The sequence below is a fragment of the Rana temporaria genome, chromosome 7, assembly GCF_905171775.1.
Source record: "Rana temporaria chromosome 7, aRanTem1.1, whole genome shotgun sequence".
Classification (NCBI taxonomy): Eukaryota; Metazoa; Chordata; class Amphibia; order Anura; family Ranidae; genus Rana; species Rana temporaria.
This window is the reverse complement of record NC_053495.1, coordinates 159,840,386-159,854,062: the sequence shown is the minus strand read 5'-3', so window position 1 is coordinate 159,854,062 and position 13,677 is coordinate 159,840,386. Positions and strand designations below refer to the sequence as shown.

The following is a 13,677-nucleotide window of genomic DNA, read 5'->3' as shown; positions in this document are numbered from 1 at the left end:
CGTGAATTGTTTTTTTTTTTCGGACTGTTGTGCGTTATTTTCACGCTTACTCGGATGCGGTAAAATATTGCTTAGTGAATTGTACCCGTTCTCACTTTTTGATACTCATTATAAGTTATACTGTGTTGCAAAAGTGAGACACAGATCTGTGTTGTTGATGCCAAAGAACAGACGGGCTGGTTGGCGGTGCCCCAGGGGAACCTTTTCTCTTTCAGTTCACTACTTTCATTCTTTTCTCCTTCTAGAAGGTATCTGGCTTTAGAGAGGGAGACTCTAGACTGTTAACAAGAACCTGGATCTAGGGGTGTAGACTAGAAGGTGATAGGAAGGTCCAAGGAAGGAAGGACTTCCCCCCCACCAAGCTCACCCTGACTTTCCTAGTCTCATAAGTGGATTTCATGGAGGAATAAGAGCACTGTACTGGGGGAGGCTGCATTAGGGGAGGGAGATCTTCATGGGGAGGGGGGACTGTACTAGTAAATGGGGGGTCTTCTAGTGATGGGGACTGAACTAGTGGTGGGGGTTGGACCACCCAACAAGTAGTTGTGAATGAGGACCAACCACTGTATTTTAGAAATTTTGAAAAAACTTTATTGAATTACAAAAATGACAAAGACAACCAGCTGAATGGCCACCAAGTCTCCAAATACCAAATATAAAACAATTGGACAACGTTGTCACCGATAAAAAATACACACAACAGGGCCCAAAACTGCACACATGCATACCAGCAGTCACCCAAGCAAGCAATATATGCAGTGTCCTCTGGCACTAATGTGGTAGAAAACATTGATTCTGCCCAAAGGCTCTTACCACTCCGACTCGCTACAGATTGTCCATTCATGCTTGTGAAGCCTATCAAGCCCGGACCGGGCATTAGGTCTTGATCCACCTGCTGGGACCGTCTAGCCTTGTTCATCTACTTGTCCTGTCATTGCTGTGTGGGTATGCATGTGTGCAGTTTTGGGCCCTGTTGTGTGTATTTTTATCTGTGACAACATTGTCCAATTGTTTTATATTTGGTATTTGGATGGTTGGCAGCCATTCGGCCAGTTGTCTGTCATTTTTGTAATTCAATAAAGTTTTTTCTAAATTTCTAAAATACCGCGGTTGGTCCTCAACTACTTGTTAGGTGGTCATCTGTTGACCTTCTGTTGCTTAGTCACATCACATCACTGACCTGGAGAGCAATTCGGCTGGCTGTCTTTGTCACTTTTGTCACTTTATTGCAATTCAATAAAGTTTTTTCTACATTTCTAAAATACCGCAGTTGGTCCTCATTCACAACTACTTGTTGGGTGGACGTCTGTCGACCCTCTTTTGCTTTTTGGTTCCCTAAAGAGGTTGTAAAGGTTCATTTTTTATTTTCTAAATTGGTTCCTTTAAGCTAGTGCATTGTTGGTTCACTTACCTTTTCCTTTGATTTCCCTTCTAAAGGTTTTTATTCTTTGTCTGAATTTTTCACTTTCTGTAAGCTTGTCCCCATCATTTGAGCCGTTCTGGCTGGAGGTTAGTCAGCGTGCTTGCCCCCTCTTTTGGGACTACTTAAGACGCTGTGAATGTTCTCAGCGTCTCCCCGCAGGGATGTAGTCCCAAGGGAGGGGGCGAGCACGCTGACTAACCCCCAGCCAGAATGGCTCAGATGATGGGGGCAAGCTTACTGAGGAGGAACAGGAAGTGAGAAATTCAGACAAAGAAAAAAAACATTTGAAAGGAAAATCAAAGGAAAAGGTAAGTGAACCAACAATGCACTAGCTTAAAGGAACCTATTTAGAAAATAAAAAACAAAATAAAAAACAAACCTTTACAACCCCTTTAACCACTTCCCGCCCGGTCAATGGACAATTGACATCCGGGAAGTGGTTGTGAAATCCTGGACGTCCATTGACGTCCTGCAGGATTTCATGCCGGTGCACGCCCGTAGGGGCGCGCAGCGCGGCGATCGGTGATGCGGGGTGTCAGTCTGACACCCTGCATCTCCGATCTTGGTAAAGAGCCTCCGGCGGAGGCTTTTTACCACGTGATCAGCCGTGTTCAATCACGGCTGATCACGATGTAAACAGGAAGAGCCGTTGATGGTTCTTCCTCACTCGCGTCTGACAGACGCGAGTAGAGGAGAGCCGATCGGCGGCTCTACTGACAGGGGGGTTTCGCGCTGATTGTTTATCAGCGCAGCCCCCCCTCGGATGCCCACACTGGACCACCAGGGAAGCCCACAATGAACCACCATAGAAGGACAAAAAAAAAAAGGCAGTAAAAAAATAAAAAAAGGGCAGCAAAAAAAAAAGAAGAATAGATGCCAATCAGTGCCCACAAATGGGCACTGACTGGCAACATGGACCCCTCGTGTCCATCAGTGCCACCCCTCAGTGTCCATCAGTGCCACCCCACAGTGTCCATCAGTGCCACCCCTCAGTGCCCATCCATTGCCCAGTGCCCACCTATCAGTGTCCATCTGTGCCACCCATAAGTACCCATCAGTGTCACCCATAAGTGCCGCTCATGAGTGCCCATCTGTGCCACCTATGAGTGCCCATCAGTGCCGCCTATAAGTGCCCATCAGTGCCCCATACCAGCGCTGCCTATCAGTGCCCATCAGTGCCGCCTATCAGTGTCCAACAGTGCTGCCTCACCGGTGTCCATCAGTGCCGTCTGACCAGTGCCCATCAGTGCCACCTCATCAGTGCTCATCAGTGCCACCTCATCAGTGCCCGTAATCGAAGTAGAAAATATACTTATTTACCAAAAAAATTAACAGAAAAAAAATGTAAAAAAAAATTTTTTCAACATTTTCGTTTTTTATAGTTGTTGCGCAAAACAATAAAAATCACAGAGGTCATCAAATACCACCAAAAGAAAGCTCTATTTGTGGGAACAAAATGATAAAAAAATAGTTTGGGTACAGTGTAGCATGACCGCGCAATTGTCATTCAAAATGCGACAGCGCTGAAAGCTGAAAATTGGCTTGGGCAGGAAGGTGCGTAAGTGCCTGGTATGGAAGTGGTTAAGATTAGTTGATGAGGGAACCCACCCTAAAGCCTCTTACACACGATCGGATTTTCTGACGGGCATTGTGTGATGGAAGGCTGTTGTCGGAATATCTGACCGTTTGTATGCTCCATCGGACAATTGTTGTTGGATTTTCTGCCAACAAATGTTGGATAGCATGCTTTAAAATTTCCCCACAACAAATGTGTGTTGTCGGATTATCCGATCGTTTGCGTACGCAAGTCCTTCTGACAAAACTCCAAAGTACAAACACGCATGCTCAGAAGCAATGCTAACCATAACACAACATTAGCAGAAGTTTCCCAAAGGGCGGCGCTAAAGAGCTGAAAAAACACGTAGTTTTGTGTATGTTGGTTGACAATTCTTTGCCGTTTGTATGGAATCCAAGGGCCAGATTCACAAAAGGGATACGACGGCGTATCTGCTGATACGCCGTCGTATCCCTGTTTCTATCTATGCGACTGATTCATAGAATCAGTTACGTATAGATATCCCTAAGATCCGACAGGTGTAATAGTTTTACACTGTCGGATCTTAGGATGCAGTACCGCGGCCTCCGCTGGGGGGAGTTCGCGTCGTAAACCAGCGTCGGGTATGCAAATTAGCAGTTACGGCGATCCACAAAACTTTTTCCCGTCGTTACGTTGCCGCAAGTGTTAGTTTGCCGTCGCAAAGATAGGGCACCTTTTACAAAGTGTAAAATTACTACACCATGTAAAAGTATACCCGTCTTTCCCGCGTCGCTTTTTAATTTCTTTTTTAAAAAAAAAAATTCCCGGCGCAAGTCTTTTTTTCACGTCGCGATTCACAAAACATCGGCGCGTCGTAATTTCGTGCAAAGCACGTCGGGAAATTTGCGTCGGGAGCATGCGCAGTACGTCCGGCGCGGGAGCGCGCCTAATTTAAATGGTACCCGCCCCATTTGAATTGGCCCGCCTTGCGCCGGACGGATTTAGAATACACCGCCGCAAATTTCCAGGTAATTGCTTTGTGGATCGGGCACTTAGACAGAAAATTTGCGGCGGTGTAACCTAAATCAGTTACGTTACGCTGCGCCTGGGCTACGTGAATCTGGCCACAAGTTCCTGGCCAACGCCCTTCACACAAAAGTCCTATGCTTTGTCCGCAGAGCGTGCGTATGAGGCTTTAGGGTGAGTCTGTGATTGCTCTGCTTGAAGTGGCATCTTTTGTAATTAACCCCATGGTGAGAACGTTGACCCCTTTGTTTTATCTTATCATAGATATCAGTGATGTGACTATAGGTGCAGAATTTTTTTTGTATTAAAAAAATAGAAAACGATCTGAATGTTTTACTGCAGTATGCGTCGGTTTATGTTCTTTATCAGAAATCTGATTTCTTATACCACCTTTTTTCCAGTTGGCATGGTGACAGACAGTTAACATTAGTTTCTATGATGTGGATGCAGCCTTTTCGAGAAGCACTAATGATCATATTGCATTGCATTGTTAGGGCGTTCAGTGACAGCCAGCTGTTTACCGGTCCCCTAAGTGACAGGTGCGCCTGAATTCATTTGGAAAGACTGTTAGGCACATTATTATTTCTAGCCACTGGATAAGGAGGGTGTTCCAGTCAGTTCTCGCCATGAAGTGGTCTAGTAAGAGATGATGGAGAATGTTTCCTGTCCCTTTCCTGTCACAATCATACAATGGTTCCAGGAAGGTGACTTACATTACCCGGCGTCTGTCCCAGCTATCCGTCACTGGAATGGCGGCTGATCAGAGCGCTGTGTGTGTGGAGGTGTGTGGGTGGCTGTGAAATATGACAGATGGAAAGAAAACGAAGTGCTAAAGCTGACACCTTCTAATACACTGGCTACAGAAATATTACTCCCCCATTATTTTTTATCAACATGGGGAGCGCTGAGAAAGGTGAAGCCATAGGAAATCGCAGGGGGATCACAAGTACGCAGGATGCCACTTTATTCTGGGAAACAGATGAAATATTAACCACTTCAATACCGGGCATTTTCACCCCCTTCCTGCCCAGGCCAATTTTCATCTCTCAGCGCTGTCACCTTTTGAATGACAATTGTGCGGTCATGCAACACTGTACCCATATGATTATTTTTTTCACCATAAATGGAGATTTCTTTTGGTGGTATGATCACCTGGTTTTTATTTTATAAACAAAAAAAGAGCAACAATTTTGATAAAAACACAATGGCCCAGATTCTCAACCGAGATACGACGGCGTATCTCCAGATATGCCGTCGTATCTCTGCGTTGAGCTGTAGTATCTATGCGACTGATTCTTAGAATCAGTTACGCATAGATATCCATTAGATCCGACAGGCATCAGGCCCCGTACACACGACCGAGTTTCTCGGCAGAATTCAGCCAGAAACTCGATCGGAGCTGGATTCTGCCGAGAAACTCGGTCGTGTGTACACTTTTCAGCAAGGAAGCCGACGAGGAACTCGTCGGGCCGAATAGAGAACATGTTCTCTATTTCCTCGTTGTTCAATGAGGAAAGTCGGCCCGCCGAGATCCTCGGCGGCTTCAACACTGAACTCGACGAGGAACTCGATGTGTTTGGCACGTCGAGTTCCTCGGACGTGTGTACGGGGCCTAAGTCTCTTACGCCGTCGGATCTTAAGTGCATTTTTTTTTGGACCGCTAGGCGGCGCTTCCATCGAAATGCGCGTCGAATATGCAAATTAGCTAGATACGCGAATTCCCGAACGTACGCACGGCCGACGCAGTAAAGTTACGACGTTTACGTTAGGCTTTTCCCGGCGTAAATTTGCTTCTGCTATATGAGGCGCAGCCAATGTTAAGTATGGCCGTCGTTCCTGCGTCGAAATTTGAAAAAGTTACGTTGTTCGTGTAAGTCGTCCTTGAATGGGGCTGGGCGTCATTTACGTTCAGGTCGAAACCAATGACGTCCTTGTGACGTCATTTGGAGCAATGCACACTGGGATATTTTACGGACGGCACATGCGCAGTTCGTTCGGCACGGGGACGCGCTTCATTTAAATGATACACGCCCCCTACCCCCCAAATTTGAATTCCGCCAGGTGATTTACGTTACGCCGCAGCAACTTACGGAGCAAGTGCTTTGAGAAAACAACACTTGCCCGTGTAAGTTGCGGAGGCATAACGTAAATGAGATATGTTACCCCCGCACAATTTTGCGCGGCTGTACGAGAATCTGCCCCAATATTTAAATTTTTTTTGCTAAATTAAAAATCCCAATTTAACCACTTAAGCCCCGGGCCATTTGGCTGGTCAAAGACCATGCCACTTTTTGCGATTCAGCACTGCGTTGCCTTAACTGACAATTGCGCGGTCATGCGACGTGGCTCCCGAACAAAATTGACGATCTTTTTTTCCCACAAATAGAGATTTATTTTGGTGGTATTTGATCATCTATGCGTTTTTTTTTTTGTTTTTTTTTTGCTCTATAAACAAAGATAGAGCGGCAATTTTGAAAAAAATTCTATATTTTTCACTTTTTGCTATAATAAATATGCAAAATATATATATATATATATATATATATATATATATATATATATATATATATATATATATATATATAAAAACTATTTTTTCCTCAGTTTAGGCTGATAGGCATTTTTCTACATATTTTTGGTAAAAAAAATCACAATAAGCGTTTGTTGATTGGCTTGCGCAAAAGTTATAGTGTCTACAAAATAGGGGATAGATTTATGGCATTTTTATTTATTTTTTTTAGTAATGGCGGCGATCAGCGATTTTTATCGTGACTGTGACATTATGGTGGACACATCGGACACTTTTGACACCATTGTGATTTTTACAGCGAACAGTGCTATCAAAATGCACTGATTACTGTAATAATTACACTGGCAGTGAAGGGGTTTACCTGTAGGGGGCGCTAAAGGGGTTAAGTGTGTCCTAGGGAGTGATTCTAACTGTTAGGGGGCGTGTCTACGAGTGACACGTCACTGATCGCTGCTCCCGATGAGAGGGAGCATGCGATCAGTGACATGACACTAGGAAGAATGGGGAGATGTTGTGTTTACACTGACATCTCTCCGTTCTTCAGCTCTGTGACACGATTGTGGAACACCGGCGGCGGTGCGCACGCATAGACACGGCGGCAAATTAAAGGGGACGTACCTGTACGCCCATTTGCCTGTCAGTGCCATTCTGTCGACGTATATCTGCGTACGGCGATCTTTAAGCAGTTAAATAAACAAAAAACTAATTTCCCCAGTTTAGGCCGATATGTATTCTTCTACATAATTTTGGTTAAAAAAAATCTCAAAAATCGTATATTGATTGTTTTGCGCAAAAGTTATAGCACCTACAAAATAGGGGATAGATTTATGTCATTTTTATTATTAGATTTTTTTTACTAGTAATGGCGGCGATCTGCGATTTTTGTCAGGACTGTGATATTGCGGCGGACAGATCGGACACTTTTGACACTATTTTGGGACCATTGACGATTACTGTATTTATTGGCGTATAACAACTCACTTGTTTACTCTGAAAATAGAGGGTAAGCTGTGCCTGCGTGTTATACGCAGGGGGCTGTGGAAAGTTTTTTCCCTGAAACTTCCCACTTAAAGTTAGGGTGCGTGTTATACGCCTGTGCGTGTTATACACTGATAAATACGGTATACAGCGATCAGTGCTACAAATATGCACTGATTACTGTATAAATGGCACTGGCAGAGAAGGGGTTAACACTAGAGGTCGACCGATATTTGGCCTTTTTAAAGAAATCGGCATCGGCCGATTATTATCTAAAAAAAGGCCAACTGTTGGAGATCTGAGGCAGGGGTGTGCTGGGTGTAAAAACACCCCCCCTCCCCCCGGCCGCTCACCGTCTATTTTAAACGGCCGCTGCCTGACTTTTTTTTTCCCTAGTGGAGGAAGTCGGCAGCGGCGGCCGCCAATTGTCTGTTCCCGGCCGCGCTGCATTCTGGGGATTGTAGTCTGGAGGCCATAGAGGAAGTCAGCAGCAATTAAGGCTTACCTGTAGGTGCTGTAAGTATCATCTCCTAAACTTACACGGTTTAAGCGATATTTACAAATCGCCGTACAGCGATTTCTCCTGTGCATGTGCCAGAGTTAGAAAGGGCACGCTGTGTCGTTTCTAGCTCGGGTCATGCCGTGACTGGTGGCTCCTGTGCGCATGCAGCCAGTCACAGAGCCGGAGTTCGCAGCCCCGGAAGGAAGAGGGGTGAAGAATGGACGCTCGCTGCCAGCGAGGAAGACGGGGACATTCTCCTGCAGGTAAGTGTTACATAATGGGCTATTATGCAATGCCTAGTAGCCCGTTATGTTTTACCTTTGCAGGGAAACAAATAGAAAGTAAAACCCATGAGGGTTTACTTCCTCTTTGCATGCTTGTTATACTCACTGTGGATCCTAAGGGGTTAATCCTCTGCATTGTGTACTGTTTAATCTTGTATGCACAGATTCTCCCCTCCCTGCACTGTCCCCCTGGACAAGTCTGGACAAGACAGAGCCTTTGTAGTCAAACTGCACATGCTCAGTTTGGTGTGAGGTTTTGAAGTCAGCACAGGGCCAATCAGTACTGTTCAGGCATATCCAAGCAGAAGGTCAGGATCCCTGCAGCCTCATAGGACAGCTCAGTGCTGTATGAAAACTCCTACAAGCTTCACCAGGAACTGACAGAAATCACAAGACTGCTATATACTGCTGATGAGAAAAGGTATTTCGTTTATATTTACTAAAATAACTGCATTTCCTTGTTCTGTGTACTGTGGGAGACCGGATATAGTGAATGCAGGGTCCTGGGTTTAGTAAAGGGGTTGTAAAGGTACAATTTTTTTCCCCTAAATAGCTTCCTTTACCTTAGTGCAATCCTCCTTCACTTACCTCATCCTTAGATTTTGCTTTTAAATGTCCTTATTTCTTCTGAGAAATCCTCACTTCCTGTTCTTCTGTCTGTAACTACGCACAGTAATGCAAGGCTTTCTCCCTGGTGTGGAGTGTCGTTCTCGCCCCCTCCCTTGGACTACAGGAGAGTCACAACGCCCACTAACACACAGCTCCTTTCTCTATCTGCAACGTAGAGAGCGTCCTGACTCTCCTGTAGACTAAGGGCAGCATGGTAACATGCTGCCCTTATTGGATGCACGCAGGTGCCAATAATTGTTAATGTCACCCCAAACACAGTGGGGCAGATCCACAGAGAGAGTACGCCGGCGTATCTACTGATACGCCGGCGTACTTTCAAATTTCCCGAGTCGTATCGTTGTTTTGAATCCTCAAAACAAGATACGACGGCATCTGGGTTAGATCCGACAGGCGTACGTCTTCGTACGCCTTCGGATCTAAGATGCAATTCTTCGGCGTCCGCTGGGTGGCGTTACCTTCGTTTTCCGCGTCGAGTATGCAAATTAGCTATTTCCGACGATCCACGAACGTACGAGCGGCCGGCGCATTCCTTTACGTCGTCTCTAGTTGGCTTTTTTCGGCGTATAGTTAAGTTGCTATTTCGTGGTGTACTCAATGTTAAGTATGGCCGTCGTTCCCGCGTATAATTTCAAATTTTTTTAGCGTAAGTCGTTCGTGAATCGGGATGGACGTAATTTACGCCCAGGTCAAAACCAATGACGTCCTTCCGACGTCATTTCGCGCAATGCACGGCGGAAATTTAGGGACGGCGCATTCGCAGTTCGTTCGGCGCGGGGAAGCGATTCATTTAAATGAAACACGCCCCCTACCCGCCCAATTTGAATTCCGCGCCGTTACACCGCTTGAGATACACTACGCCGCCGTAACTTACGGTGCAAAATCTTTATGGATTCGAACCAAAGCCAGGTAAGGTACGGCGGCGTAGTGTATCTCAGATACGATGCGCCGGGGCAGATCTTTGTGGATCTGCCCCAGTATGTATTTGCGGCCACCAAAACGCACGGTACCCCACAATTTTAAAAGCTGCTTTTGCCGTACTCTTTGTGCATTTCTGCTCATTTGGCGGCCCAATCAAATTAATAGGCTACCAAAAATGGAATGCGCGGGAATACAAACTTGAATAGAATTTTTTTTAAACCGTTTAATGCCATTTTAAAATCTGATTATCCAATCGCTGTGTAATCTCCTTTAGATTTACCAAAGATATACACCTAGGTAATGAGATGGATGGCCTAAACAGTCTTTATAGATCCGTTTTTGTGGATGGATCAAAGTACATGTCTTAACATGTCATGCATTAACCCCTCGAACACCAGGACTTTTCTGGCATTTTTTGTTTACATGCGAAAATCTTTTTTTTTTCAAGATAATTAATTAGAACCCCCAAATATTATATATATATATATATATATATATATTTTTTTTTTTTTTTAAGGCAGAGGACCTAGAGAATACATTGGTGGGCTTTGCAATTTTTTATGTCACATGGTATTTGTGCAGCGTTTTTTTTAAACAGTTTTCAGAAAAAAATACACTTTTTAAATTTTTAATGCAAAAATACGCAATGCATATCCCAATTTTTTTGTAAAATATAAATGATGTCACACTGAGTACCAAACATGTCACACATAGCACAATGGCAACAAACAATGTCATAAAGCAAGGTCCATAAAGACATGGATGAGCGAGTTTGAGGTGGAGGAACTTGACTGGCCTGCACAGGGTCCTGACCTCAACCAGATAGAAGACCAGAGCGGAATTGCAAGCCAGGCCTTCTCGTCCACATCAGTGCCTAACTTCACAAATGTTCTTCTGGAAGAATGGTGAAACATTCCCATAGACACACTCCTAAACCTTGTGGACGGCCTTCCCAGAAGAGTTGAAGCTGTTATAGCTGCAAAGGGTGGACCAACTCACTTTCAAACCCTACAGTCTAATTCTGCGTACACACGACCGTTTTTCATGACGCTAAAAATGCAAATGTTTTAATTGGTCGTGAAAAATGATTGTGTGTAGGCAGGGCCGATCCGCCCTATAGGCTCACTATGCAAGCCACTTAGGGCCCCGCAAAGCTGTGGAGGGCCCCCCAAATTACTAGAGGCCCCACCTGGTGAGAAGTCATTTTCGGCCCCTCACCCCGCTTCTCAACTCCCTGGCTGCATGGGAGAAGAGGTATGGTCACCCCCCCCCCCCTCGCTTCTCAACTCTAAGGCCTTGTACACACGTCCGGGGAACTCGACGGGCAAAACACATCGTTTTGCTCGTCGAGTACCTTGTGAAGCCGTCGAGGATCTCGGCGAGCTGAAATTTCTCATTGAACAACAAGGAAATAGAGAACATGTTCTCTATTTCCTCGCCGAGATCCTCGTCGGCTTCCTCGGCCAAAAGTGTACACCCGCCCGGGTTTCTCGGCGGAATTCCGCTCTGACCGAGTTTCTGGCTGAATTCTGCCGAGAAGCTCGGTCGTGTGTACGGGGCCTGATGTGACATGTCATTTTGCTTAGGGCCCCAGGGAGGTCAGGATCGGCACTGTGTGTAGGCTCAGAGCATTTTTCTCGATGAGAAAAAGGGCCATTAAAAATGTAACCTGCTCTATTTTTTCTCGTCGTGAAAAACGGTCGTTTGTAGGCTTTAACGAGGGGGAAAAAAACGTACATGCTCAGAAGCAAGTTATTAGACAGGGAAATTAGCAAGAACAGCCCAAAGGGTGGCGCGATTCGAATGGAACTTCCCCATTATAGATGACATGCGGCATAAGACTGGGATGGCATTAAAGTACGCGTTGTACGTCACCGCGCTTTCCTCACGCATTTTTTTTCACGAACAGGCAGGCTTGAGAGGAATCACGACAAATCACGTCGAGAAAAACTTGACATGAATAACGGTCGTGTGTACGCGGCATAACACTGGGATGCCATTAACCACTTCAATACCCGCCCATTGTCATTTGACGTCCACAGATGGGAACTCCCATCCTGGGTGGACGTCAAATTACGTCCTGGGCTTTGCAGGTGGATATCTGAATGATGCCTGCAGCTAGAGCCATCATCCAGATATCCTTTTGTTCTGTCTGCGATTCTGCGCAACATAAGAACGATCATAGCGGCGGTTCCACCGCTTGATCGTTCTTACAGGCGGCGGGAGGGGAAATCCCCCCCCCCTCCCGCCGCCATCCGGTGCTTCTACGGGCTCTCCCGTGCCATCGGGGGCCCGGAGAACGAATCGTCCGGCGCTGGCAGGAAGCATAGAGATGACTGGTGACCAGATGGTCACCAGTCATCTCTATGACCGTTGGAGGACCCGGGCGCGATGTGATGACGTCACGCCCGGGTCCCCGTAAGTAAACAAAGCCGCAATTGCGGCTAGCAAGCAACAGTATTCATGAGATCAGTGAATTTTTTCTTCCCCGATCTCATGGTTTCCAGCCTGGAGGAGAGATGCAGGGTCTTATTGACCCCGCATCTCTCCATAAAGAGGACCTGTCACACACATTTCCTATTACAAGGGATGTTTACATTCCTTGTAATAGGAATAAAAGTAAAAAAAAAATAGAAAAGAAGTGTAAAAAAAGAAAAAAATAAGTAAAAAAATAAATAAAAGAATAAAAAATTAAATTAAAACGCCCCTGTCCCCGGTAGCTCGTGCGCAGTAGCGAACGCACATGTAAGTCCCGCCGACATATGTGAACGCCGTTTAAACCACATATGTGAGGTATCGCCGCGTGCGTTAGAGTGCCAGCAACGAATCTAGAACTCTAGATCTCCTCTGTAAATCTAAACTGGTAACCTGTAAAAAAAAATTAAAGCGTTGCCTATGGAGATTTTTAAGTACCGAAGTTTGGCGCCATTCCATGAGTATGCGCAATTTTAAAGCGTGACATGTTAGGTATCTATTTACTCGGTGTAACATAATCTTTCACATTATACAAAAAAATTGGGCTAACTTTACTGTTTTGTTATTTTTTTAATTCATGGAACAATTTTTTTCCAAAAAAAGGGCGTTTGAAAAATTATTGCGCGAATACTGTGCAAGATAAAACGTTGCAATGACCGTCGTTTTATTCCCTAGGGTGTCTGCTAAAAAAACATATATAATGTTTGGAGGTTCTGCGTAATTTTCTAGCAAAAGTATGATGATTTTTACATGTAGGAGAGAAGTGCCAGAATAGGCCCGGTAATGAGGTGTGTATAAAAGCCCGGTATTGAAGTGGTTAAAGTTCATGTGCGTGTAAATGCAGGCGTCCCAATACTTATGGTAATATTGTGTAGCTAAAGACATTTTATTATACATTCAGTGAGAACTTTTGTCTACCTGGAATCCAGAGAACTCAGTGAAAGGTGACATCTGTCATCTCAGAATGTAGTCCTGTTTGTCTCTCCACCTAGAACATGAAGGCGCACATATTTTACATAGTTATTGTCAAGTGTACCTTAATGTAGACTTCTCAGTACATTTCCAAGCCTGAATAAATAAATTACTAACATGTTCAATATACAGTAGACTGCAACATTGTAACTGTAGAAATTGTCAGGCGAGAGGTTGCAGCATGGGGGCCGATCTGTGTCAGACATTTGTGAACAGCACAGGCAACATCATTTAAATGATAATGCCCTCTCTGAGCCAGTGGGGGTTATTTACAAAAGGTAAAAATCCACTTTGCACTACAAGTGCACTTGGAAGTGCAGTCGCTGTAGAGCTGAGGGGAAGATCAGAAATGAGGGGAAGCTCTGCTGATTTTATCATAGAATCATGTGCAAGCGAAAATGC

General features: G+C 45.0%; 1 long non-coding RNA gene across 1 annotated transcript in view; it reads right to left on the bottom strand.

The window, feature by feature from the left end:
- The window catches only part of LOC120944858, a 29,393-nt gene extending 16,001 nt beyond the window's left edge, over positions 1 to 13,392 (bottom strand). Inside the window, exon 1 of the long non-coding RNA XR_005750514.1 lies at positions 13,222 to 13,392. This is a non-coding gene — a long non-coding RNA (uncharacterized LOC120944858). The remainder of the gene's footprint in view (positions 1 to 13,221) is intronic.
- Positions 13,393 to 13,677: the final 285 nt, after the last annotated feature.